The 23,788-nt window shown below is 41.5% G+C and overlaps 1 protein-coding gene across 43 annotated transcripts in view; it reads left to right on the forward strand.

The window, feature by feature from the left end:
- The window catches only part of MAGI1 (membrane associated guanylate kinase, WW and PDZ domain containing 1), a 597,869-nt gene that overhangs the window by 386,412 nt on the left and 187,669 nt on the right, over window positions 1-23,788 (forward strand). Inside the window, exon 1 of one of the 43 annotated variants that reach the window (XM_070576922.1) lies at window positions 886-1,170. The exons of 40 other annotated variants lie outside the window; for them this stretch is intronic. The gene's annotated coding sequence lies outside the window, so the exon portion shown is untranslated. Of the gene's footprint in view, window positions 1-885; window positions 1,171-23,788 lie in introns of those variants that run through there. 2 more of the 43 variants (XM_070576902.1, XM_070576909.1) reach the window with 2 other exon arrangements.

The following is a 23,788-nucleotide window of genomic DNA, read 5'->3' on the forward strand; positions in this document are numbered from 1 at the left end:
GGCTGCACATAACGCTGTAGCACTTAGGTTAGGGAAAGGCAGCAGTGGACTGACTGCCTCCTTTGAGAGTCCGTGGGCGTTCGTTCTTTGCCTTATGACGAGTGGCTTCTGACCATTGCACAGTAGAGAAAATTTACCTCTCCAAAGCCAGAGGTCTCTTCATAAAGTTTTCTTACTAAGGTGGATGGGAGAGTAGGGAAGGGATGTCTCCTTAGAAACAGAATGGAGATAATACCTCCGGGCTCTTACAGATTCTTTTAAAGAGTGACTTTGAATGACACAGATAAGCAGTAAAGAAACAGCTTGAGTCTGAACCAGATTCTACCCTTAATTCTTGAAGTGTCTGTTCCTTGAAAGTGCCTTCTTCAAATTAATATTCTAAGCCTCTCCATCCACCTTTATTTTAACACCAAGGAGAGCTGTTATTTCAAACATGAGAGTTATTACCTTTGAAATTTCCTCAGAGTTGGGGAAGAGGCAAAAGAGCAGAAGTGGGTCCCACCTTAAGGCATTTGGAAGCCTGCTCCCCCTTGCTCTTAGGAATCAGGCTTGCATCCCTAAGCAAGAGAAAGAGTGGCCACCTTCCCCCTCCTTCTCCTACCCAAACACCCATCCCCTCAGCCTCCTGCATCTTGTAAATGGAGCAGCCCTATTTCCCGCCTTTCCTTGGCCAGCGGCTCCCCCCAGGACCACGCGGGCGTTGGGGACCTGCCATGCCTGGCGGGAGAGGCAGTGCCCGCCTCGCTCAGCTCCCGCCCGCTCCGCAGGTGCGGCCCTAATCCCCCTGGCCTAGATATCCGGCAGCCTCTAGGAACCCGGGCTCTGTGATGTAATGCTCTTTTTTCACACTCTCCGCTTAAATACAGATGGAAATTGTTGTCATGTGTTAGAAATGTCGCCAGTAATATAAAAGGCGCAAGCTTGGGCATCTTCTCTCCCTTCTCGCACCGTCAGCTGCTCCTGCCGCCAGAGCCTTCTTCCCTCGCAACACTGCTCTTGTGGTCAGGTGGCCCAGGCGCCCCCAGCTCGCCTAGGAAGGGGTTCGGATCCCACCTCCCCACCCCCGCCTCTCTTTACAGCTTCTGCAGAGCCGAGGACCAGCGTGGTGGGAGGCTCTTTCAGGCTCACAAAGGGAAGGATTAATCTTGGCGATTGGGCTGGGGTTTACAGGCAAGTACAAGTGGTCCATGATCGCCCCCTCACCACCCCAGCCACCGCTCCCTGCCCACCTCTGGATTTGAACGCTCCGCCACTGGAGGAAGCCTAGGGACAGGCAGGCGGTGGCAGAGGCGTCCTGCCGCCCGAGGTTTGCGCTTGGGTTGTGGGAACATCCATGGAGGTGAAGATGCCGTGTGTGGTGTGTGGACCAGGGAGGAGGGGCGGGGAGAAACCGGGCCAGCTTGGGAGGGCCAGATGGCTGCGGCTGCGTTTTAATTCACCGGGCAGGCCCGTTTGGACGGGTAGGGTGGGGGGGAGGAGGGAGAAAAAAAAAAATCAGGGGTCATTGGGTAGGGAGAGGCCGGGCTCTGGAGCAGATGCCTGGCGAACAATGGGGCTTTTGAAGGGGATGCTGGAGGAAGTGTGGCGCGCGCTTTGTATTGCCTCCTCCGCATTGCAGGTTGGAATCGGGCAGCTAAATTTTAATGAAGTGCATTCCAAAGTGTGCTCGTCAGCCTGGGCTTTTGGAGCGAGGGGCTTGGCTGAATGGGGACTGGGAGTGGGAGGCGGAGGGGGAGGGAGGGCGGCGAAATGAGTTCCTCATGGATGGTAAAGGAGGAGATGAAAGCCTGCTCAGTGTGGAGGGTAGGGGAAGGGAGGGGGGAAAAATCAATACGTCTCCGTGCATATTAATAAGCTCCAGCAGGTGTTGGTAAATGTATGTTGCAGCATTGTTCCGGCGCCCAGGCTGGGAAAGGCGGGGGAGAGGGAGAGCTGCTTGCCCAGGCTCGGTGGGCAAATGCCTTTGCACTTTGGAAGGCTTTGCAAGCTCCCGGGAAAATAAAGAAGGAAAAAGCTGCGACCCCCCCCCCCCCTCCGGTTTTCCTGTTTCAAAAAGAAACAATGTATGTGCAGAAGGCTTTTTAAGTTTTGCTTCCTGGAAATTAACATGTGTATATCAGAGCTCTGTCTTATCTAGGTAAGATATGCATGTCTGTGGGCATCCAGAAAATAGAAAGCGGAATCTAGTCTGGCGTGTTGAGTGCTTGGAAGCTGAAAGGCTATTCTCCCTGTCTGGTTCTTGTAAGTGAATGGGCCGAGCCAGAAAGGCTGGGTGATTTTTAAAGGGGCAGGAAGTCTAGCCCTCCCTTCTCTTCCCAAGTCCTAAGTCTAACTTGACCTGGGTACCTGGTGCAAGGAAGCTGTCATGTCCATGGTGTTGGTACATAGACTTTGTCTCACACACATAAAGGGAGTGGGTTTGTGCCTAAGCCAAATTACGTGAGGGTATGTGTAGCTTATCTATAGGAATTAGGTATGTAGTGTCTTTTCCTCTTTCCTAGAGTTTACCATGCTCAGGGCTCTATCAATTGAGAATTATTTAGGAGACTCCTTATGAGTGTATGCTGGCCTAAATAACCCTTGCTGGGTTTTGCTGTTGTCTGTTGTCTTACTTCTCTTGAAGAAGGAGTCAATGCTTTTAAAAGGTTCAGACATATTTGTTGGGGATTCAGATAAAACTCAAAGCTTTTGCATGAGGGCATTATGGCTTTTTTTATATTAAAAATATTTAAGTGTGGGTATATATACAATGTACGTGAACCCATGTATATGTACTTGGTAACCCCAAGAATAACATATTGTCTTTCTCATGGGAAAAGAAATGTATTTCTTAGTTGAGAAAAGCTTGTCTTTATCATCCGTAAGACTATTACCGTCTGAAAATTGGCATTCTGTGATAACTTTGGAAGCCCTCAAGTATTGATTGGCTATACCCTTAGGTTCTTTTCATGATTCAACTTGCACTGTAACTCATCAACAAAACACAGCTCATCACTTGCCAATGAATTTTAGTGCTGTTGAAAGCTTTAGCAGATTAATGGTATCAACAGAGACTTAATTCCTCCATTTCTCAACTGAGCAAACAGAAGCAGTCTGCTCTTTCCTCCCAATGCCTTTACTCTTGATTTTGGGAAAGGGCACGGGGCACAGGGAGATGATCCTGCCAGGGACGCTCGTCTCTAACCCCAACCCCCACCCCACCAAGTTAAGTACTAAAGGTTACTAGTTTGCATCCCTATGGAGTTTCTTTCTTAGGCTGCATACTTCAAGTTGTATTTCTGTGGCAGCATTTAAAAAAAGTTTGAGTTTTGGTATTTGGATTTATTGTGCTTGTAATAAAGAGAAATGGCATCAGTTTGTTTTTCTTGTCACTTAATTGTGGCTCTTGAATGGGTCTCTTATTGCCTTTAGCCTGAGTCTCACCTGCTGTTCCTGGCTGAGCAAAAGCACAGGCAGTTGTGTTTATTATGAGACCTCCCCGGCGGAGACCAGACCCTCACTCCCTTTTAAATTAACTGTGGCCAGAAGAAGCAATTGGTGATGTGGTCCATGGTGTGTCTGCAGGCGCTACCAACCCATTGACCCTATGTTTTCTAAAAACTTGCAGATAACAGTTTCATTAACAAAAAGAACCTCCTTGAACCACTATATTTTTTCCAGTACATAGGACTGTTTTTATGATAAACAGCTGTAGATCTTTGACATTCTTATGTATAATAACAGCAACTATACATATGCATTAAAGGCACCATAGAAGCCATGGCTATAGCTGATATTACTAAGACGCATCTAGTAAAGGCTTCTGATGAGGAACAACTCCTCTCCCCACTGTTTTCCATTCACTCTTGATATATGGATGTTGGTTAGAGGAGAGGAAAAAGAGGAGAGAGGGAATGAGATCTCCATATTCAGAAAGGAGCCAACCACTGTGATTAATTGACACCAGTTATTGAAAAATTGTAATTTCTGTTGACCCTCTGCTGTGTCATATAAAGCAGGTGATGTGATACCTACTGAGTTTGCCTATTTAATGATCCCAATAAGTATGTAGACCCAGGATGCTGGCTTATTAGAGTTGCTATAGGGAAAAGAATTTGGGAGACACCTATAACTAAAGGTAAAACATTTCTAAAGTTAAAAGTAAATATAGAGATGATAGTACTAGAAAAAGCTAAATCAAAAGATTCCCCCATCAAAACACCCCAAGTATTTTTTTCTTCGCAACTATATTTTCATGGCAAAATTCAGTTAGTTTGGTAATCACCATTTTCTCAGCATGTTTGTTTCTTCGATTTTTTTTTTTAATGTTTCTCATGTTGATAATCAGACCCCAAATATTTGAATGTAAGCACATCCCTTGCAGTCATACTGACACCCTCTGGCACCAGAAAAGCTGTCATAGCATTTTTTGAGAAGTCTGGTGGGAAGAAAAGGCAGCAATGCCAACCGTTAATTCAGTCACTCTGCTGACGGCTGTGTCTGACAGCAGATCGGATCTGGATGACTTTTAGGTTTTTGAAGTATTATAAACACTAATGACAAAGATTTTGCTGGCCTTCCCTTGCTTACCAGGTCTTGATGACAAGTTTCTGCCATTGTTGGCCTCCAGCACGTCTACATGGTAAATTTAGGGTGCCCACAGCCAGGATGAGGCCCAAACAGTGCCCCTGAATAGTGTGATGTGCCGTTTTTCATTGGTAAACCTATTTGATATGTGACTCTATATTGATAAAAATGGCACTAAATCCTTTCACTCTCCAATAGCCTGTGAGTTGATGACTGAATGCTGTCTACATATCTTTTTTTTTTCTTTCCTGATACCGTTCTTGAGCTGCTGTTGCTGATTTTTACTCCTTCCAATGAAGTTGACATCCCGTCAAGTTTCAATAGGCTGTCAGATTTGAGAGTACGAACAGAATGGGGAAAAATATTACTTAACTTTTACTAGGATGTTTGAGAAGATCTTAAGCATGAGAGTAAAGGGGAGGTCTTGGGCTTAAAAATGAATCGCTAGGCTGAACATTCTTGAACGTAAAGATTTTTAAAGCTTTCATGTTTGTTGTTATCTGACCTGAAAGGGCAGCAGAAAAGTATAGTGCATTTAACTCCATTTTATGAGGCTTCACACTTTTGTTTGTGGAGGTTTTGCTGCTTCTCTCTCTCTAGCCCAGTTCTAAGCTCGGTGTTTAGCACATAATATGTGTTCAGTAAATACTTGGATGAGTGGATACATCAGGAACTTTGACAGTCATTGTTAAGAACTTTGAGCTGTTTCCTAGAGTGGAGTTGCTATTACCACAACAGGGCAAAAAGTACAACTCCGTGAAAAATCATTTTAAAAATGGCAAAAGGAAACATGGTTTTCCTCTTGTATTTAATAACACATACGTTTTCCCACAAACCCATTAGTTTATCCTGTAGTTCTATTGGAAATAAAAAAGCATGTAGATTTCTCCCACTGTTTAACTGATCTTAAAAGTTGATGTCGTTCTCCTGATTAAAGAATCATCCTTTCCTACCACCTTTCTCCCTCTTGTAGGCCCTGGGTCTGAATCACCGCACTGGGTATATTTCTTTGCCATAGTAAAGATTAGATCAGTGGGAATCTGCAAATTTGACAACAACCATATGAAATAACTTGCCTATAAGACAGTAAGTGCTGTAATTTTCTAATTAATTGTGGAGCATTGCCAAAGAGAGTTGCTTTAAAAATACATAATGATTGCAGATAGAGACCTAAAAGGCAAGCTAAAAAGTCTAAAACATTTAACTCCTTTTTATGAGGCTTATTATTCTAGATTACAGAGGCCTTTGCCATTTCTTTTCGTACCTTTTTGCACTCTCTCATTTACTGCTTATGTGTTTGCCTGGAGGTGATTTCATATTAGAACAAACTTACTTTTATAAATATTTGCACGCCTACTATGTGCCAGCCACTTTTAAGGTATTGGGGATAGTGCAGTGAACAGAACAGACAAAAATCCCCCTCCCCTCTTGGAGCTTGTATTAGAATCCATGTTAATTTAGTCCTAATAAGATCAGGGAATAGGGAATAAGGTTGAAATGATTAGTTAAAATGAAATCTTTCAGCTGTGAGAAGTTGGGTCCTGAAAATTACTGTGGTTGGCAAAACTGAAGTTTGCTTGATTGCTTGCAAAAAAGTCAAGTACAAGGGAACAGGACAGTATAAAAATGCACGCTAGTCCTCATTCTCTCCCCCTCCCCGTCCCAATCCTCAGAAGTAACTATTATGTGTCTGTAAAAATTTGATGTCTCCTCTAAACCTTTCTGCATTAGTGTATACACACACAGCTTTTTTTCTTTCAAACAAAATGGTATCATACTCTACATCCTGTCCCGTCAGTAAGTCACTTTTTTCCCACTTGAAATTGACATCTTAATATGATAATACAAATATTTCTACCTAATTCTTGGTAAAAAAACTCCCTGATGTTCAAAGCGTGGGGGTGGGTGGAGGTTGGTATAAACTAGTTAACCATTACCTGCATGGAGAGATTTTTAGATCGTTTCCTTTTTGCAGTATTAGGAACAATGCTGTAGTAACTCTTTGAACACAAGTCCAGCTTGGTGTTTCTCATTGCCGTTACAAATAGGCAACATCCACATCAGTAAGTGTATGCCTACTTCACTCTTTCTAATAATAATGGAACCTACATTGATTAGGTGGCTATTTGGTAAGGCTGGTTCATTTTGTTCTCTGAAAAGCTCTAAGATATATTTATTCATTCAGCAAATATTTATTTAGCCACCTTTATGTGCTAGGAACTGCTCCAGGTGCTTTGGATATTATCAAGCAAAACAGATACAAGATCCCTCATGGGATTTATGTTCTAGTCTGGGAGACAGACAATAAACAGTAGATACACAAAATAATTTACTTATTTAGTATATTAGGAGGTGGTAAGTGATATGGGGTGGGGAGCAGCAGGGCAGAGTAAGGTGGTCAAGACTGTGGTGATGGGGCATGTTGTAATTTTAAAGAGGGCTGTCTGGATAGACCTCATTGGGAAAATAGGATTTAAGCAGAAATTTGAATGAGTGAAGGAAGGAGCCATGTGTGTATCTGGGCGAAGTGCAAATGCTGTGTGGCTGAAGTGGTGCTTACGTTGTCTGAGGAAGAGCAGGGAGGTCAGAATGGCTGGAATAGACAAAGCAATGGATGGAACTGTGGGAGGAGAGGTCAGAGTGTAAGGGAGAGCAGATTGATCATGCCCGACATTTTAGACCATTTATCCACTTTACTCAGTGAAGTGGGAGCCATTGCAGGATCTTGACTGGGATAATGACTGGCCTCAATTAACAGTTGAAAAGTCTCACTTTAGGTAATGTGTTAAGGATATTTGGAGGAGTGGAAGCAGAGAGCACAAGTAGGAAGCTGTTACTGAAATCCTGGTGCAAGACGATGGTGGCCAGACCAAAGCAGTAGTAGTAGAGGTGGTGTGAGAAGTGGTTGCATATATTTTGAAAGTATACCTCAAAGAATTGTCTGATGGATTAGATGAGGGCTGGGAGAAAGCAAGAAGAGTTGAGAATGACGCCAGGTTGTTTTTAAACCTGACAACTGGAAAGATGGAGCTGCCATTTGCTGGGTGGGGAAAGCTGGGGGTGAGTTATCTTTTGGTTTAAGATGTGGAGTTTCATTTTGCACTTAGAGAGTTTGAGATGTCTATGAGACATAGACGTGGACTCTCAGGAAGGCACCGGGCACAGAGTGTAGCGTTCATGGAAAACCTTGTTGTACCATGATTTAGGTCATCATTCCCCAGTTTTTGAAAGCTAGAAACAATGCTGAAAGGGACATCCTTGAACATAGAGCTGGGTGTCCAATTGTGAATCTTTATATAGGTTAAACTCCTAAAAGTGGCATCACTGAGTTTAAGAGGGTATGCATTTTAGGATTAGAAAGTACTTCCAGGGACCGGCCCCGTGGCCAAGTGGTTGAGTTCATGCGCTCTGGCCCGGGTTTGGCCAGTTCGGATGCTGGGTGCAGACATGGCACCACTCATCAGGCCATGCTGAGGCGGCGTCCCACATAGCATGACCAGAGGCCCTCACAACTAGAATATACAGCTAGGTATTGGGAGGCTTTGGGAAGAAAAAAAAAAAAAAGAAAGTACTTCCAAATTACTCTCTCAAAAGAATTGTATAATTTACATTCCCATCAATGTGTATATGAGTATTCATTTCCCTTCGTCTTTGCCAAAACTCAGTATAGTCCTTTAAAGTTTTGCCACTTTGGTAGGTGAAAGATTTTTTATCATCTTTACTACAAGCTCCTGTGTCCTCTGGCCTCAGAGGCTCTGTCCAGCTTCTGGAAGACAGAGGAATTTTCCCTGCTCTGTGAAGGTTTGCCGTTATGGGAACAATGGCGATACAGGTCATATTGAGTAGGACAAACTAATTGCTTGAGGACTTAGCTCTCTGCGAAAGGAGGGAACGTATTCAGCATTGTTCAAGCAGCTAATTAAAGACTAATGGGGAGACAGCTAAGTAGCAGTTTTAAAGTACATCTCCTTTAAGAGGGGAAATTTTGAATTATACCATCCTGAGAAAGAAGAGTTCATTCTGACATTTGGATAACTTTTAATAGCAAGTATTGAATTAAGATCATTGGTATAACCGTGGTAGTTAGAGTCTTGAGAATTCAGATTTCTTTAAAGTTATACAAGGTCAAATGAGCAGCAAGTTGGAATTTTTGTGATGTTTTTACTAATTAGTGAAACAAACAGTTGCTATGACCCAGCTATCTGCTAGATATTTTGCTAAGTCTGGAGGACACAAAGACGTACAAAACACAGCCTTTACCCTGATGGAGGGTCCAATGGAATTGGTGCTGGTGGGAGACACATATATGCCCAATGACAGTCCAATGTCACATGGGCTATAAAAGAATGTAAAGGTCCTTGGGGAATAGAGAGATTGGCTTGACTTCATCCAGAATTCAGGTGAGGGAATGTTTTATGGAAGAGGCATTGGTTGTGGGTTTGAAGGCTGGACAAGAGTTTCCCAGATGGACAAGTGGAGACATTCCAGGAAGGATACCCAAACATGTGCAAATCATGGCATGAGAGGCTGGCATTTCTGGGAAGCATCAAGTCATTGATTGTTGAATGTGCAGTGGTAAGAGTTGTAAGGGACAGGCAGAGGGAGAGACACTGTAGTCCCTATCTGTCCTGCTAAGGAGCCTGGAACTTATCCTGAGGGCAATGGGAGTCTTAGAAGAGTTTAGGCAGGAGAATAACATGGTCCTATTTGTACTTTTTGTAAACCACTCTGGCAGCCATCTAAGGCCAGGATCATCAAACTGTGGTCCTGAGGCAAAATTCGACCTGCTGCCTGTTTTTGTTAAAAAAGTTTTGTTGGGGCACAATCACTTGTTTATGTATTGTTTATAGCTGCTTTTGTGTTCCAATGGCAGTGTTGAGTAATTGAGGCAGAGACTATATGGCCTCTGAAGCCTAAACTATTTATTATCTGGGCCTTTACGCAAAGAGTTTGTTGACCCTTGATTTAGGGGATGACATTAATGGAGAGGGGCCAACAGGAAAGCTATAGTCAAAGTAAAAGCTGAAGTTAACGCAAAGGAGGAGGGGAGAGACCCAAGAGGTGTTCAGGAGAGAGAACTGAGAGGACTTAGTGAGCGATGGAACAGGAGATGCAAGGGAGAGGGAGGAGTCCAAGATGGCATACAGGGTCCTGGGAAGAGTGACCAGGCCATAAGGGGCATCTGAATGGAGATGTTTAGCAGAGTATGCGATAAATGAGCTTGGGAGGGGTGCAGGTGACATACGATAAGTGGGTGTCCAAATTGCAAGTTTAAGTTTGGACCTGTTTTCATAGTATCTTGTTAATGCATAAAAGTCCAGAAGCACCTTATCCTGCTGCCCAATTTAATAGCCTATTTTTGAAATGAATGCCCATCTCCGCCACTTTTCATATTTCTTAACCAGCCAAGACTTCATGTCCATGTACTTGGGGAGGCCTTCTCTGCAGACTACAAGCTATGCACTGTGCCCTGTGACCTCTCCCTGCTATGAACCATTGTATAGCATTAGTGGATTTATTTTACTGCCTGCCTGGTTCTCTTCTCAAGCAAACAATTCTTATTTTCCTATGTAGAATACAAGTGCAAGTGTAAGTTCAGTGTCTCATCCATGTTTGGGGTCTACCATGAAACCACAACTTAGGTGTGTAAGTATTTCTGAATTACAGAACCTGATAGTCAAATGATGGAGCAAAGCAAACTTACCCTGAGTCTGAAATCATTCATTCGGTCATTCAACAAAAATTTATTGAGCATATTATATATGCCAGGCTCTTTGCTAGATACCAAGGGTACAAGGATTGCTCTCATGGAATTTATATTTTAGTAGAGGAAAACAGACAATATGTTGCCCTCTCTGCTTTTCTAATTCCTAAAAGTATAGAGCATAATATTGCAAGAGAACTCTGAGATTTTATTCTTGCTCAACCCTCTTATTTCACAGATGTTTAAACTGTGTGGACATAGAACTTGAACTGCCTCTCTCACCAGTCGAGTGGGGAGGCTTTCATCTGTACTGTCCAGATTGAAAAACGTGACTTGATTCCCAGTCAAGAGCATAGTAATTCACTGTTTTAATGAACTTTTATACACAGGGAGTTGCTTATCATCTTTGTTCTGGTGAGTGTCGAGTCTGAAGCTTTTCTTTTTGCTATTAATACAACTCTACCAGACTTGTCTTTTCCTGTGCAAGCTCTGCCTTAATGGGGTCAAATTTAGGGAGGCATGCTTTGCCCCGGTCCACGTTCTTTTCTCATATAACATGCTGGTATCTGTATTCTTGAAAACTAACATGGAAAATAAAGGAACACAGAGTCTCTGGCAGCTTCCCATTTCTGTCGTTACCCAAGTTGAAAGCATCAATTTTCATTTCATGCTTTGAATTGCTTGTAATATGGGTTTTTAGCGAGTCTTTGGTAGGCAGATGAGCCAGAGCTTTGGGGCTGTTCATGAAAGGAGTCTCTAAGGAAAGCAAGAAAATAGGCTCTCCAGCCCCAGGGAGAGAGCCAAATGTGCGCTGGAGAATTGAGATCCAGATGTATCGCTCTCACAGCACTGCCAAGGTGAGCTTCTTTCCAGCTTGCCAACCAGAGAGAAAGTGTTAAACTAGAGAGTAATTCGTAAAATTACTCTGATTGAGTGCTTCCGTTTGGTGTCTTTGTGTTATAATATGTCATGCAAAAAAGTGGGATGGAGGGCGTGGATAATATTCCAGTGACAGGAAAAGAGCAGCAAGCTAAGGGGAGACTTTTGGGCCAAGGATATCTTATTGGGGAGTGACAAAATATGTCAAAAGGACTTTAACCACAACTTTGATAGCAAAGCACTTACCCAGCAGTAGATTAGGATAGAAACTCCCTGGGCAATTGACCAAATTATTCCTATAGTGCATCTTCCTGAATGAGAAACCAGCAAGCCTTTGGAAAATTACAGCTTATTGGCGCTTTCTCCTCTGTAAAGACAAACATTAGCTGTAGCAGATTTTGTGACTTATTACAGGCTGGAGAGAAACCTGCACCGCTCCCCCCCCCGCCCCCATCCCAGAAGCTACCCTGCACTGTGTTCGCATTTGCCAGCATGCAGAGTGAAGGTGTTGGAGCGATCTGTTCCGCTTGCCAACCAGAGAGAAGGTGTTAAAAAAAAAAAAGAAAAAAAATCTCTTACTTGCCAGTTTGAAAATATGTATGTTCCAACATTTTGTCATTAAGAAAACTTCTTGCAGTTGGAGATGGCTTTAATCTAGATGAGTTTTAAGTATTTTAATGTATCTGTGAGAGGTGTTTAATTTCTCAGGTTAAAATCACAATTTTTTGAAGTGACTTTCATTCACGTTTTGAATTTACTTACAATAAAATGAACTCTTTTTGCTATACACTTCTCTGAGTTTTGACAAATGCATCCAGGCCTGTAACCACCACTTCATTCAAGATACAGAATAATTCTGTCACCCCAAAATTCTTTCCTGCAGCCCTTTTGTTGTCAACCCCCTCCCCCACCTCCAGGCAACCACATCTATTTTCTGTTCCTAAGAATTTTGCTTTTTTCTGAATGTCATATAAATGAGATCATACAGTATGAAGCTTTTGGATTTAGCTTCTTTCACTTGATAAGATGGATTTCTGGTTCACCCATGTTGCCACATGTAACATTCATTTGTTCCTTCATATTGCACCATAGCATCCCCTTGTCTGGATGGATCACAGTGTGTTCATCCATCCACTAGTTGAAGGATAGTTGAATTGTTTCCAGTTTGGGGGGATATTAATAAAGTCACTAAAAGACCTTCCAACAAAAGCTAGAGAATAGGCTCAGAGCCCCAAGGAAAGAGTCAAGTGTGTACTGGACAGGTCTTTGTGTGAATGTAGGTTTTCAGTTTGCTTGGGTAAATACTTAGGAGTGAGATCACTGGGTTGTATGGTAAGAATGTTTAACTTTATAGGAAACTGTCAAACTCATTTCCAAAACAGCTATACCATTTTGCATTCTCCTTTGGCAACACAGAAGAGTTCCAGTTGCTCTGCATCTTCACCAGCACTTGGTATTTCAAATTAAAAAAAAAAAAAAATTTTTTTTTTCTTAGACCTTCGAATAGTGTGATGGTATTTCAGTGTGATTTTAACTTGTATTTTCCAAATGGTTCAAGATGTCGAATGTATTTTCCTGTGCTTATTTGCCATCCACGTGTCTTCTGTGGTGAAGTGTCTGTTCATATCCTTTATCTGTGTTTTAAATTGGGGTTTTTTCAGTCACAGATTTTATTGGAATGCACAATCACTCAATCCTGCTATCCTGCCTGATTTGTTTAAAATACCAAGATGATATTTTCAAACCTTATTTACAAACAGCTTATTTTCAAACATTAAGCTTATAATAGGAGTCAGACAAGTCTAGACGTACATCCTGATTCTGTCATTGGCTATCTGGATGACCTTGGCAAATCATTTGACCTCTGTAAGACACAGTTACCTCATCTATAAAATGGTCTTAATACTTAATTGCTGATGGTTGTTAGAATTAAATGAGTACCTTGTATAGAACCCAACACATAGTAGGCATTTGCTAAATGATCATTCTTATTACAAATATTACCAGTATTACTGACTCAGGTGAAATTATGGAGCCATGTCTGCCTTCCCCACAATGGATGTGTAGGGTCTGTGAAGGCAGGTCCTTGTCAGGTTTAGTTTCCCATTGTAGTGCCAGTGTCTAGGATAGTACCCAGTGCATACAAGGCTTGAGTGAACTGGTTGAATGAATAAATGTATGAAGAAAAGAATGAGTACTGTTTGTGCTTGACTCACCAAGAATATCACGGATAGAGTTTTGTGAGGCCCTGTCCTGAATCTAGGAGTATTTCTTGAGTTGTACCTTTATTACATTTTCCTTTTATTTTTGTGCTGTAGTCATTGATATCTTTTTATCCATCATCTTCAAATTTATTTTTAGGGAAGGCATAAGGCATTTGTCATGCCATGTGCTTTCCTCCTTCTTCTCTTTGCTTTTACATGGTTTTTCAAAGGCCAAAAAGGGGGCCAGGCCCCGTGGCCAAGTGGTTAAGTTCACGCGCTCTGCTTCGGCGGCCTGAGATTTCACTGGTTCAGATCTTGGGCGTGTACATGGCACCGCTTGTCAGGCCATGCTGAGGTGGCATCCCACATGCCACGACTAGAAAGACCCACAACTAAAAATACACAACTATGTACTGGGGTGCTTTGGGGAGAAATAGGAAAAATAAAATCTTAAAAAAAAAAAGAGGCCCAAAGGGCCATGACCCATGACTTGTTCTTAGGTTTCTTTTCCACTTGAATGTGATATCTGCAAGTAATTGCAGTGTAAATCAGTGGCTTCCCAGCCCTGTGTCAACCACTGCTTATCCCTCAATTCTACTGGAGGTTGCTGTCAATTATATCTCGGCTGTTTTTAGGATAGTGGGTGTATTATAGGTTGGTCTTTTCCTTTCTCCAGGAAACTGAGCCTGTACATATAGCATCTGAGTTCCAATAATGTGACCCAGATTTTAAGAAATCGCTGACTTTGGCAGGGTACTTTCAGAGCCTCACCAATTCCAGGATTGGTCTTCTAAAAAACCATTGTTCCAGCTGGTGTCTGCTGAGTCAGCTGTTAGAACTGGGCCAGAATACCTCATTCTAGGCTGAGCAATACTTGAAACCAACCTTCCACCAAAAGGGAGAACTTTAACTTGAAACCAGTTTGCTTTCTCTTGTAAAACGAGCTTTTTGAGGCCATGGGAAATGGAAATAGGGGTCATGAATGTCAGAGTCTGAAGACTGAGTGATGTGTTAATTATTTTATGTTCCATCTAGCTACAAACTTCACACCACTGTTGCTGTGGAAGATTCTCTGAATCCGAACTGCGTTTCGTATTCTAGTAATTCCTTTCACCTTTGAGAGGCTAGTAGAAGCAATATCTCATCTTCAAGGAGAAAATGACAGAACTCTTCTTGATACAGTTTTTCAAAGCAACTCTCTCACCAGGTGAATAACCGCCTAACCTGAATGTGTTTTTAGTTCCTCATCGTTAAAAACTCCGTTAGAACATTTCTTTGAGTCCTTAAAGAGCCCTGTTCTTCTTAAGCCTCATCTTCATTGTACCTATTAGAACACCAAGAGCTGGTCTACAGGGATGTAATAATGAAAAGGTAAATGCACTTGAACTTTCTCCTACTTCCAGCCTCCTTTCTGTTGCTGTTTAGTTTATCTTTTTGTTGTTGTTGTTGTTGGCATAGCTGTTTCAAAAACCCTTGCTGTTAGCACACACTTGCTCTGTCATCAATAAGAAAGACCACTAAAAGAAACTGAAGGAAGTCATTGGAATTCAGTGAGATGGGTTCCGGTTAGAGGTCAGAGAAATACACATGTTATTTGGGAATAACAGAGACAGGCTGGTTCTGCCATGCATAGCAGCCCTTCCTACTGTGACGCCGTCTCATTTAACTGCCTTGCAAGAAGCATGTTTTGAAGCTAAGAATAGTGAAAGTGATGTCATTATAGGTTAGAAGGCATTTTAAAATCAGTTATAAGATCTTTAAATGGTACGAATCTGAGAGCAACAACAGCATCTTGAAAGAGAAGGAGCTTAACATCTAGACTTCTGCTGTCCAATATGGTGGCCATGAGCCATATGTGACTACTGGAGCATTTCTAATACAGCCAGTCTAAACTGACATGTACCATCAGTGTAAAATAAATATACACCAAATTTTGAGGACTTAATATGAAAAAAGAAGGTAAAGTGTCTCATTAATAATTTTTGTATTGACTTCATTTTGAAATTATAGTAGTTTGGATATATTGGCTTAGAGTAAATACATTATTAACTTAATTTCACTTATGTCTCTTACTTCTTTTTAATGTTATGTATGTAATTTAAAGTTACACCTGTGGTTCACATTATGTCTTTACTGGACAATGCTGAAAGACTGAGTGTGACGATGGTTGTAGAAGTTAAAGTCATATGTCATGGCAAGGTCCATTTGCTAATGAGGTGTATCCATCTTTGGAAAATTCATGTTCATGGAAGCAAAGGCTTTGAGGATTCTGGGAATTCAGAGGGGCTTGGGATAGATGATGGCAGAGGTTCCTTCCCTAGGTATTTGGGCTCACGTCGGCCCTGGTGTGAAGTTCAAGTTAGAGAAATGAGGTAAAAAGGTCAGAATGCGAAGGAAAACCCAGCAATTTCTCTGGAGAATCTTGCTTTCCACAGGAGTCTTATTTGACCTCGTTCTTGTGCTCAGAATCCTCATGTACGTCAACATCAGTGAGCCTGTCTCTGATGTGATGTGCATAATAGGAATTCCAGAGGGCTAACACCTAAAGTTAAGTGCTTCTGCGGCATGTTTAAAATCACCCCCTTTGCTAATATTCCAAGAATTTTTTGAACAGGTCATTAGGAGACTAGTCTGAGCTTACCCAGGGCTGACCCCCTCCTCTGTGCCTTGTGTTCCTTCTATGTGCTGAGTAGAATCAGAAACTGAAGACAAGCAAGAGCTGTGTTTCTTCTCCACAGTGAGCTCACTCTTTCCGTAAATACAGAGTGCCTACTATGTGCCACACACTGTTCTAGGGCCGGGGATGCAGCAGCAAGAAAGCAGACTAACATCCCTGCTGCCAAAGAGCTTATATTCTGGTGGAGACTATTATATAGTTGAAAACACTCCTTTGGAATGAATTTGTGAGCTAGAGGGGGACTTGGGGATTATGTAGCCCACTGCATTTATTTAACAGAATAAGTGTCATGTGACATTTTGAATCTACCACAGGGGCTGGTGCAGTGCCTCACATAGTAGGCACCAACTGTGTCTGTTCATTTATTCAACAGGTATTTATGAAATACCTACTCTGTTCTAGGAACTTTTCTAAGTGTTGGGGATATATTTGGTGAACAGAAGAAAGATGATTGTTCTCAAGGAGCTAAGATTGCATCCGGGTGTGGATAATGGGGAGTCAGACAATGGCCACAAAATATAAGTGAGTGAGTTATATGGTATGTATGAAATTGATAAAAGACTGTGAAAGGAAAAGGACAGTGAGAGCAAGGTCAGGATATTGGGAATGCTGATGAGGGATAGGTGGCAACTTTAAAAGGAGCCTAATTGGGAAGGTGACATTTGTGCAAGAGGATGGAATGGAGGGCATTAACCTTGCAAATATTTGGGGGGATAGGGTGGGCAGGACACATTCGAGGTAAAGGGTACCGCCAGTGCAAAGTCACGCCTTAGGCAGGAGCACACCTAACTTGTTTGAGAAGCAGCAGGGGGGCAGCCAGTGTGCCTGGACCCAAGTGTCAAGAGGAGAAAGTATTTGAAGGTAAAGTCAGAGAGGTAATAGGGAATCAGATCATGTGCAGACTTCCCTTTTACAATACAGGTGTTTGAGCAGAGAACTTCTGTGGTCTGACTTACATTTTTGGTTTAACTTTTTTAAAGCTACAGTAAAATTACCCTTTATTGGTATACAGTTCTATGAGCTTTAACAAATGCATGCAATTATGTAACCACTATCACAGTCAAGATACAGAGTCAGTCATTCTGTTACTCCAGAAAACTCCCTCATGCTGCCCTTTTGTTACCCTAATATTTAAAGGACAACTCTGGATGCTCTGTGGATATGAGACTGTAGAGAGGCAAGTTTGGATGCAGGAAGACCATCTGGGAGGTTCATGCAGCTGTCAAGGTGAGCAGCGATGGGCACTTGCCCAGGGTGCGTAGGAAGTGGTCAGATTCTGGGTCGATGCTGAAGGTAGAGGTTTGGTGGGAGGCGTGAGAGAGAGAGAGGGAGAAAAGGATGATATCATGATTTTTGCCCTGAGCCCAGAGGAAAGCTAGAATCATTTACTCAGATGGAGCAGGTTGCAGGTTTGAAGGGAAACATTATTGTTCAACTTTGAACATTTTGAGTCCCCTTTATTAGAGATCCAAGCAGAGATATTAGTGGGCTAGTCTGCTGAATTGAAACGCACAATTAACGTTTAGAAACCAGTGTGTGCATAACAAAATAGTTGGAAAAAAATCTGTGATTCTTATAGGAACCACTTCTCAATGTCTAGGCATTAGAGGTGGTTGAGTAATCTGATACCCAAGGTTGTTGTCTGCACATCTTTTCTATTGTCCTTCAGTTCACTTCTTTATCCGTTCTTTGGTAGAAAGATATACTCCTTTCTGTGCAGAGAATACCACAAGGTTCACTATGACTATAATGGTCCTGATGTTTGCTTGACTTGTTAATGGAAAAAATGACCTGTGTTAGGAGTAAGGAAGAGCTGGTTCAGACAGACTCATTTTATTCCACCCAAGTTGTTTAACTCCAGAAAGAACTTTTGGTGTTTGACTTTGGCTCACTGTGTGTCGATTTACTCATTTCTGGTGCCTTTAGCTGCCAATGCGCTTGAGTTGACAAAGAGAGAACTGAAGGGAAAGCTAAAATTAAAAGCAAGATATAATGTTAGTTGGCAAAAAAAAGTAGGATACAAAATTCTATATATGGTCTAATCTCAAATTAGATTGAAAACTTGTATGTACGTGTATAGAATACGTTCTTAACAGAATATCTGAAAATGAAAGAGCCACTATCTTTGTGTTGTGAATTGATTGGAGAGTTTTACTTCATTTTAAACATTTTTCCATGTTCTTAGGATTTTCTCAATGAACAAATATATATATATATATATATATATATATATATATATATATTTAATTTATTCAGGAAATGTTTAGTCTATGTTAGATTCAGACCTGGACTGGGGATACACCAGTGAACAATACAGAAGAAGGCTTTGCAACTTCAGGCAAAAATAGCCTGTGTAATCATTATGGTTTTGTAATTAGAAAAAGGATACATTAATTAAGAAAGAAAGAATGCAAATAAACTTGTCCAGTTTCATTGGCCTTTTTATGCCCCAGTACTGAGTGAGTTTTTTATGAATCTCTCTCCATCCACATTTCTCCCTGTTATGGTCTTAGAAGAGTGGGCATTTGTGACTGTGTGACTCGTGACTGCAGTTCTGAAGCCACTCATGTAATGTGGCCTATCTTGTAGTAATGGGGAGAGGGGTCTGACTGCGCTCACCATGGGGAGGGACTATATAAGGCCTGAACGTGTGCCACCCTTGGGCTCAAATGGTTCTACCACAGGGCAGCAGAAAATATCATGGTTCCTTGGCAGAAGCTTGGGTGGAGGGTCTTACCTGATGTCAGTATCCCTTAAGACAAGTCACCTGGCCTTGCTAAACCTCTGTTACCTCATCTGGAAAGTACCTGGGAAGGACTGGTGGAATCTGATACTCTGTGACTCCAGGATTTGCACATTGGTGGTGCTGGACAATGCCTGATTTGACTTCAAGAATATCCATCTCATGAATATTTACATGAATGTAATTATCCAACTTCCCTTCTGCTATGGGCGGCCCAGTGCCAAGCCCATATTTTGTATCAGTGACCTCCAAAATGGAGCAGATTTCAGAGAGTTTGCAGGAAATATCTGTTCTCACTCACAGACTTGGACCAGGGAGATTCCCTTTTACCCTGTGACTGACTCTCCATGTCAGTTTAAATATGTTTAATAGAATTGGCATCCCGTTCTTATATTAGTTGGTGACTGGCTAGATGCCGTCAGTAGGAACAAAGAGAAATAGGAGAGGATATTTTATACCTCAAGATTTGGAACCTCATATCTTCTCTGTACTGGATCTCATAGCTGGTTGAGTTTTACTTTCCTCTTTTTTCCCCTTTCTTCTTGTGTGAAAATGTTGATATGGTGACTTCCTTCTAATTTTATCAAATACAGTATGTCCAGAAACAAAACAGAACCATGTTTCCGTGTGTGATTCCTGGCAGAAATGGTGCGATTTCATCTCAGGATAAAACTGTGAATTTGTAGGAAGCAACATGGTATGGGTACTTAAGGAAAGCAAAAGGAACACATCGCATGGCTGCCAGAGTCGCCTTTTGTCTCGGCGGCCTGAGGAAATCACTGTGATTCTTGGGAGCCTCAGGAACTGAGGCTCCTGAGGACAGTGTCAGTCGGTCAACAAGCAGGTATGCTGGGTGGAGCCAAGGGGCAGGCAGTACTGCATTTCCAGTAGAGTCACATAATTTATTTATTGTGCATTCAGAGTCCACAGGCAAATATGTGTGTGTGAATGAGTGTGTGTGTGTCAGAGAGAGAGAGACAGAGACATAGAGAGACAAAGACCAAGAAGGAAGGAGAGGGAGAGAAAGAACACAAACAAGAATGAAGATAGACAAATAAAACAGTGTAGGTGGGTCCACCTGCCTCAGGAGCTGTGCCTGGAGAAAGGGTGACATGGGAGACACGATTCTGCTGTTCTCCATTGCCAGGAGCCTCCCATAGCATCAGCACCTCCCTCCACTGAGTGTGACTGCTGGTTAAAGACACACATTTTGGATGTAGCATGGCTCATTAAATGTAGGCCAGCGTCTTCATCCAGGGCTCACCCAGAGAAACGGTGAGCTGTTTCAACGCTGGAGACAAGCTGACTGAGTTGAATTTATTGAGAGTAGAATATTATATTTTGTGGACAGTCTAGGGAATTTTTTAAGCAATTTTGACTGTTAAGCAGGGCAGGGATTAGGGTGGAGTGAGGCATTCACCTTGGGCACCTCGGGAGTGCTAAAAAACTTAGTAATCAAGAGAAATAATATTTTAATGCAATATTTTTTAAAAATCAAATTTATTTTAAATAAAGATAGGGTCAGTGTTACTGATTTCTTTTCCTTTTGCCTCAGGCTTCAGTATGGCTCCGCATGGCACTGTTTTAACTCATCTTTATTTAAAACTGACACTTTGTTCACCATGGACTTTTTTGTTTTTGTTTTCTTTGGTGAGGAAGATTGGCCCTGAGCTAACATCTGTGCCAATCTTCCTCTACTTTGCTTTTTTTTTTTTAAGGAAGATTAGCCCTAAGCTAACATCTGCTGCCAATCCTCCTCTTTTTGCTGAGGGAGACTGGCCCTGAGCTCACATCCGTGCCCATCTTCTTCTACTTTATATGTGGGACGCCTACCACAGCATGGCTTGCCAAGTGGTGCCATGTCTGCACCAGGGATCCAAACCGGTGAACCCCGGGCCAATGAAAGAGAATGTACGCACTTAACCACTGTGCCACGGGGCCAGCCCCTCTTTCTCTACTTTGTATGTGGGATACCGCCACAGCATGGCTTGATGAGCAATGTGTATGTCTGTGCCTAGGATCTGAACCCGTGAACCCCAAGCCGCCAAAGCAGAGCACACAAACTTAACCACTATGCCACTGAGCTGGCCCCTATCATGGACTTTTTGCATTCATTTTGATTTTTAAAAACATTGCATGAAAATACCATTTCTCTCAATTACTCAGGTTTTTTTCATACTTCCTTAAAATTTGCAACCTAGGATTATGCCTCATTCGTTTCACCCTAGTCCAGCTCTGTTCATAATATTTGCCTTAATTTCTAACTTTAGAAGCCATGCGTAAAATATGATTCCAGGGGACAAAAAGAGCTCCCAGAATAACTGTCCTCAAGAAGCTCAGTTCTTATAGAATATTAACTGTGTGCATGAATCGAACTTGTTTTTATATGCCATGATATGTAAAAGACTATTTACATATTCATTTATTTAATAACTATTTAGTGAATGCTTCCTATGTGCTTAGCATTTATGCCAGATGCTGGGGTTACAGTGGGGCACAAACGAGACAAAATCCCAGTGTTTGTAGAGCTTACATCCTGCTGGTAACCATACATCATCTCTAGTTCTCAAAACAACTCTGCAATCTGGAGATCAGTTTCACCATTTTACAGGTGAGAAGCATGAGGCTCAGAGAATAACTCCAGCAGCAGATAACTAAGTATGGCATTGTCTATCACAGAATCTAGTGTTGAAAGGATTTGGAGAAAGTCAAACTTAAAATGACATGGGCTTAGTCCATAGGAGGGTTTCTGGAATATATGAATCCTATATTGGTTCTTAAAGAAGAATATTATGTAAACATATTTAAATGCAAGACTAAATATAGGTAGCAATACAAAACCCATTTCCCTTGAGTTTGGCAAAGCTGTAAAATAGCACAGAGAAAGCTAGGCAAAAAGATGAAGGTAGAAGAGTATTTACCTTCCTCAATCAGCAGCATCCACTAGATCTCTGGAATGGCAAAGAGGGTTCATCTTTTGTACTAGCTCCAAGCTAGTAGAACTGGAATCCTATATCCATGCTTAGAGAGGAAGAGTGCAGTAATTGATTAGCAATGTCTGCATGGGATTGCTGTGGATCATTACCAGTTTCATGTTAGTATGTCACATACATTATGACACCAGTGTCACTATATTGATTGTCCTAGTGCCCTGAGCTGAATATCCAGAGGGCTAGTGTTACGATGCGTACAAATTATTGTTGAATGGGTTATTAATAATTGTTACTTGATTGATGGGAGAGTTTGTCTATTTCTACAAAAAAGTATGGTGGGATTTTGGTTGGGATTGCAATGAATATATAGATATAGCTCAATTTGGAGGAGAATTGACATTTTAAAAATATTGACCATGAACAGGGTACATCTTTTTAAATTTCTCACAATAAATTTTGATAGTTTTTATACAAGTTATTCACATCTTTAGTCAGATTTATCTCCTAATTTTGTGCCCTTTTTAATTTTTTGATGCTATTAGAAATAGTATTTTAGGGGCTGGCCCCGTGGCCGAGTGGTTAAGTTTGCACGCTCTGCTGCAGGCGGCCCAGTGTTTCGTTGGTTTGAATCCTGGGTGTGGACATGGCACTGCTCATCAAAACACGCTGAGGCAGCATCCCACATGCCACAACTAGAAGGACCCACAACGAAGAATATACAACTATGTACCGGGGGGCTTTGGGGAGAAAAAGGAAAAAACTAAAATCTCTAAAAAAAAAAAGAAATAATATTTTAAAATTTAAACTTTTGATTGAAAATTGCAAGTATGTAGAAATAGAATTGATTTTTGTATATTAACATTGTATATAATCAGTCACATCATTTATGTGTCTCAGAGCTTCCTAGCCATGTTGGGGTTTAGCTGCCCCTCTAGAGGAAGGGCTTGATTTGCACTCAGATTGATTCCAAGGGACTTTTTCTAAAGAAGCAAAAGGGGCTTGGGGATGGGGGTGTCTGAACGCTAAAGTAGCAAGAGGTACCTTCTTCCCCTTTGTAAATAGCATTTTTATACTTCATCCTCACCATCTCAGGCTTTATATGTGTAATCGCCCAAATGGATGGGGGCAGGAGGTAGGTTTCTGTTCCTCCCCAGAATGGGCGAGGGTGGGAGAAAGGTATGTACTTAAAGAAAATTAAATTTGCAAAAAGAAAACTTAATTTGCTAAATTGCAATGTTGCTAAATTTGCCTATTCTCATAGTTTTATTGTAGATTTTATCAAATTTTCTATTTAGGTCAAGAGTCAACAAACTTTTTCTTAAAAAGCCAGATAGTAAATATTTTAGTCTTGTGGGCCATGTGGTCTCTGTGGCAACGACTCAACTGCCCATTGTAGGGGGAAAGCAGCCACGGACCGTGCATGAGTGAGTGGGCGTGACTGTGTGCCGATAAAACTTTCTTTATAAAAACATTGTAGTTTGCCAACCCCTGACAGAAATAATTGTGCTACCTGAGAAAAAAATATAGTTTTACATCTTCCTTTTCCAGTCCGGATGCCTTTCATTTCCATTCCTTGCTTTATTGCACTGGCCAGGATCTCTAGTAAAATGTTGAATAGAAATGGGGAGAGCAGATATTCTCGTCTTGTTCCTACTCTTAGGGGGAAAGCATTCACTCTCTCACTATTAAGGATGATGTTAGCTGTAGGTGTCTCATAGATTCCCTTTATCAGGTTGAAGAAGTTCCATACTGTTTATAGTTTGCTGAGAGTTGTTTTAATCAGAAATTGATGTTGGAATTTGTCAAATGCTTTTTGTGTGTCTATTGAGAGGATCATATGGTATTTCTTTTTAAGTTTATTAATTATGGCAAATTATATTGATAGATTTTTCTCATGTTAAACCAATCTTGTCTTACTGGGATAAACTCTACTTGGTCATGATTTATTATCCTTTTTATTTATTGTTGGATTTGATTTGTTAATATTTTATTTAGAGTTTTTATATCAATTTTCATGTGAGATATTGTGCAATATGTACAGTTCAGCTCTGATGAGAAGAAACAAACCCTTTGGCTATGTTT

This window comes from Equus przewalskii, chromosome 15, assembly GCF_037783145.1.
Source record: "Equus przewalskii isolate Varuska chromosome 15, EquPr2, whole genome shotgun sequence".
Taxonomy (NCBI): Eukaryota; Metazoa; Chordata; class Mammalia; order Perissodactyla; family Equidae; genus Equus; species Equus przewalskii.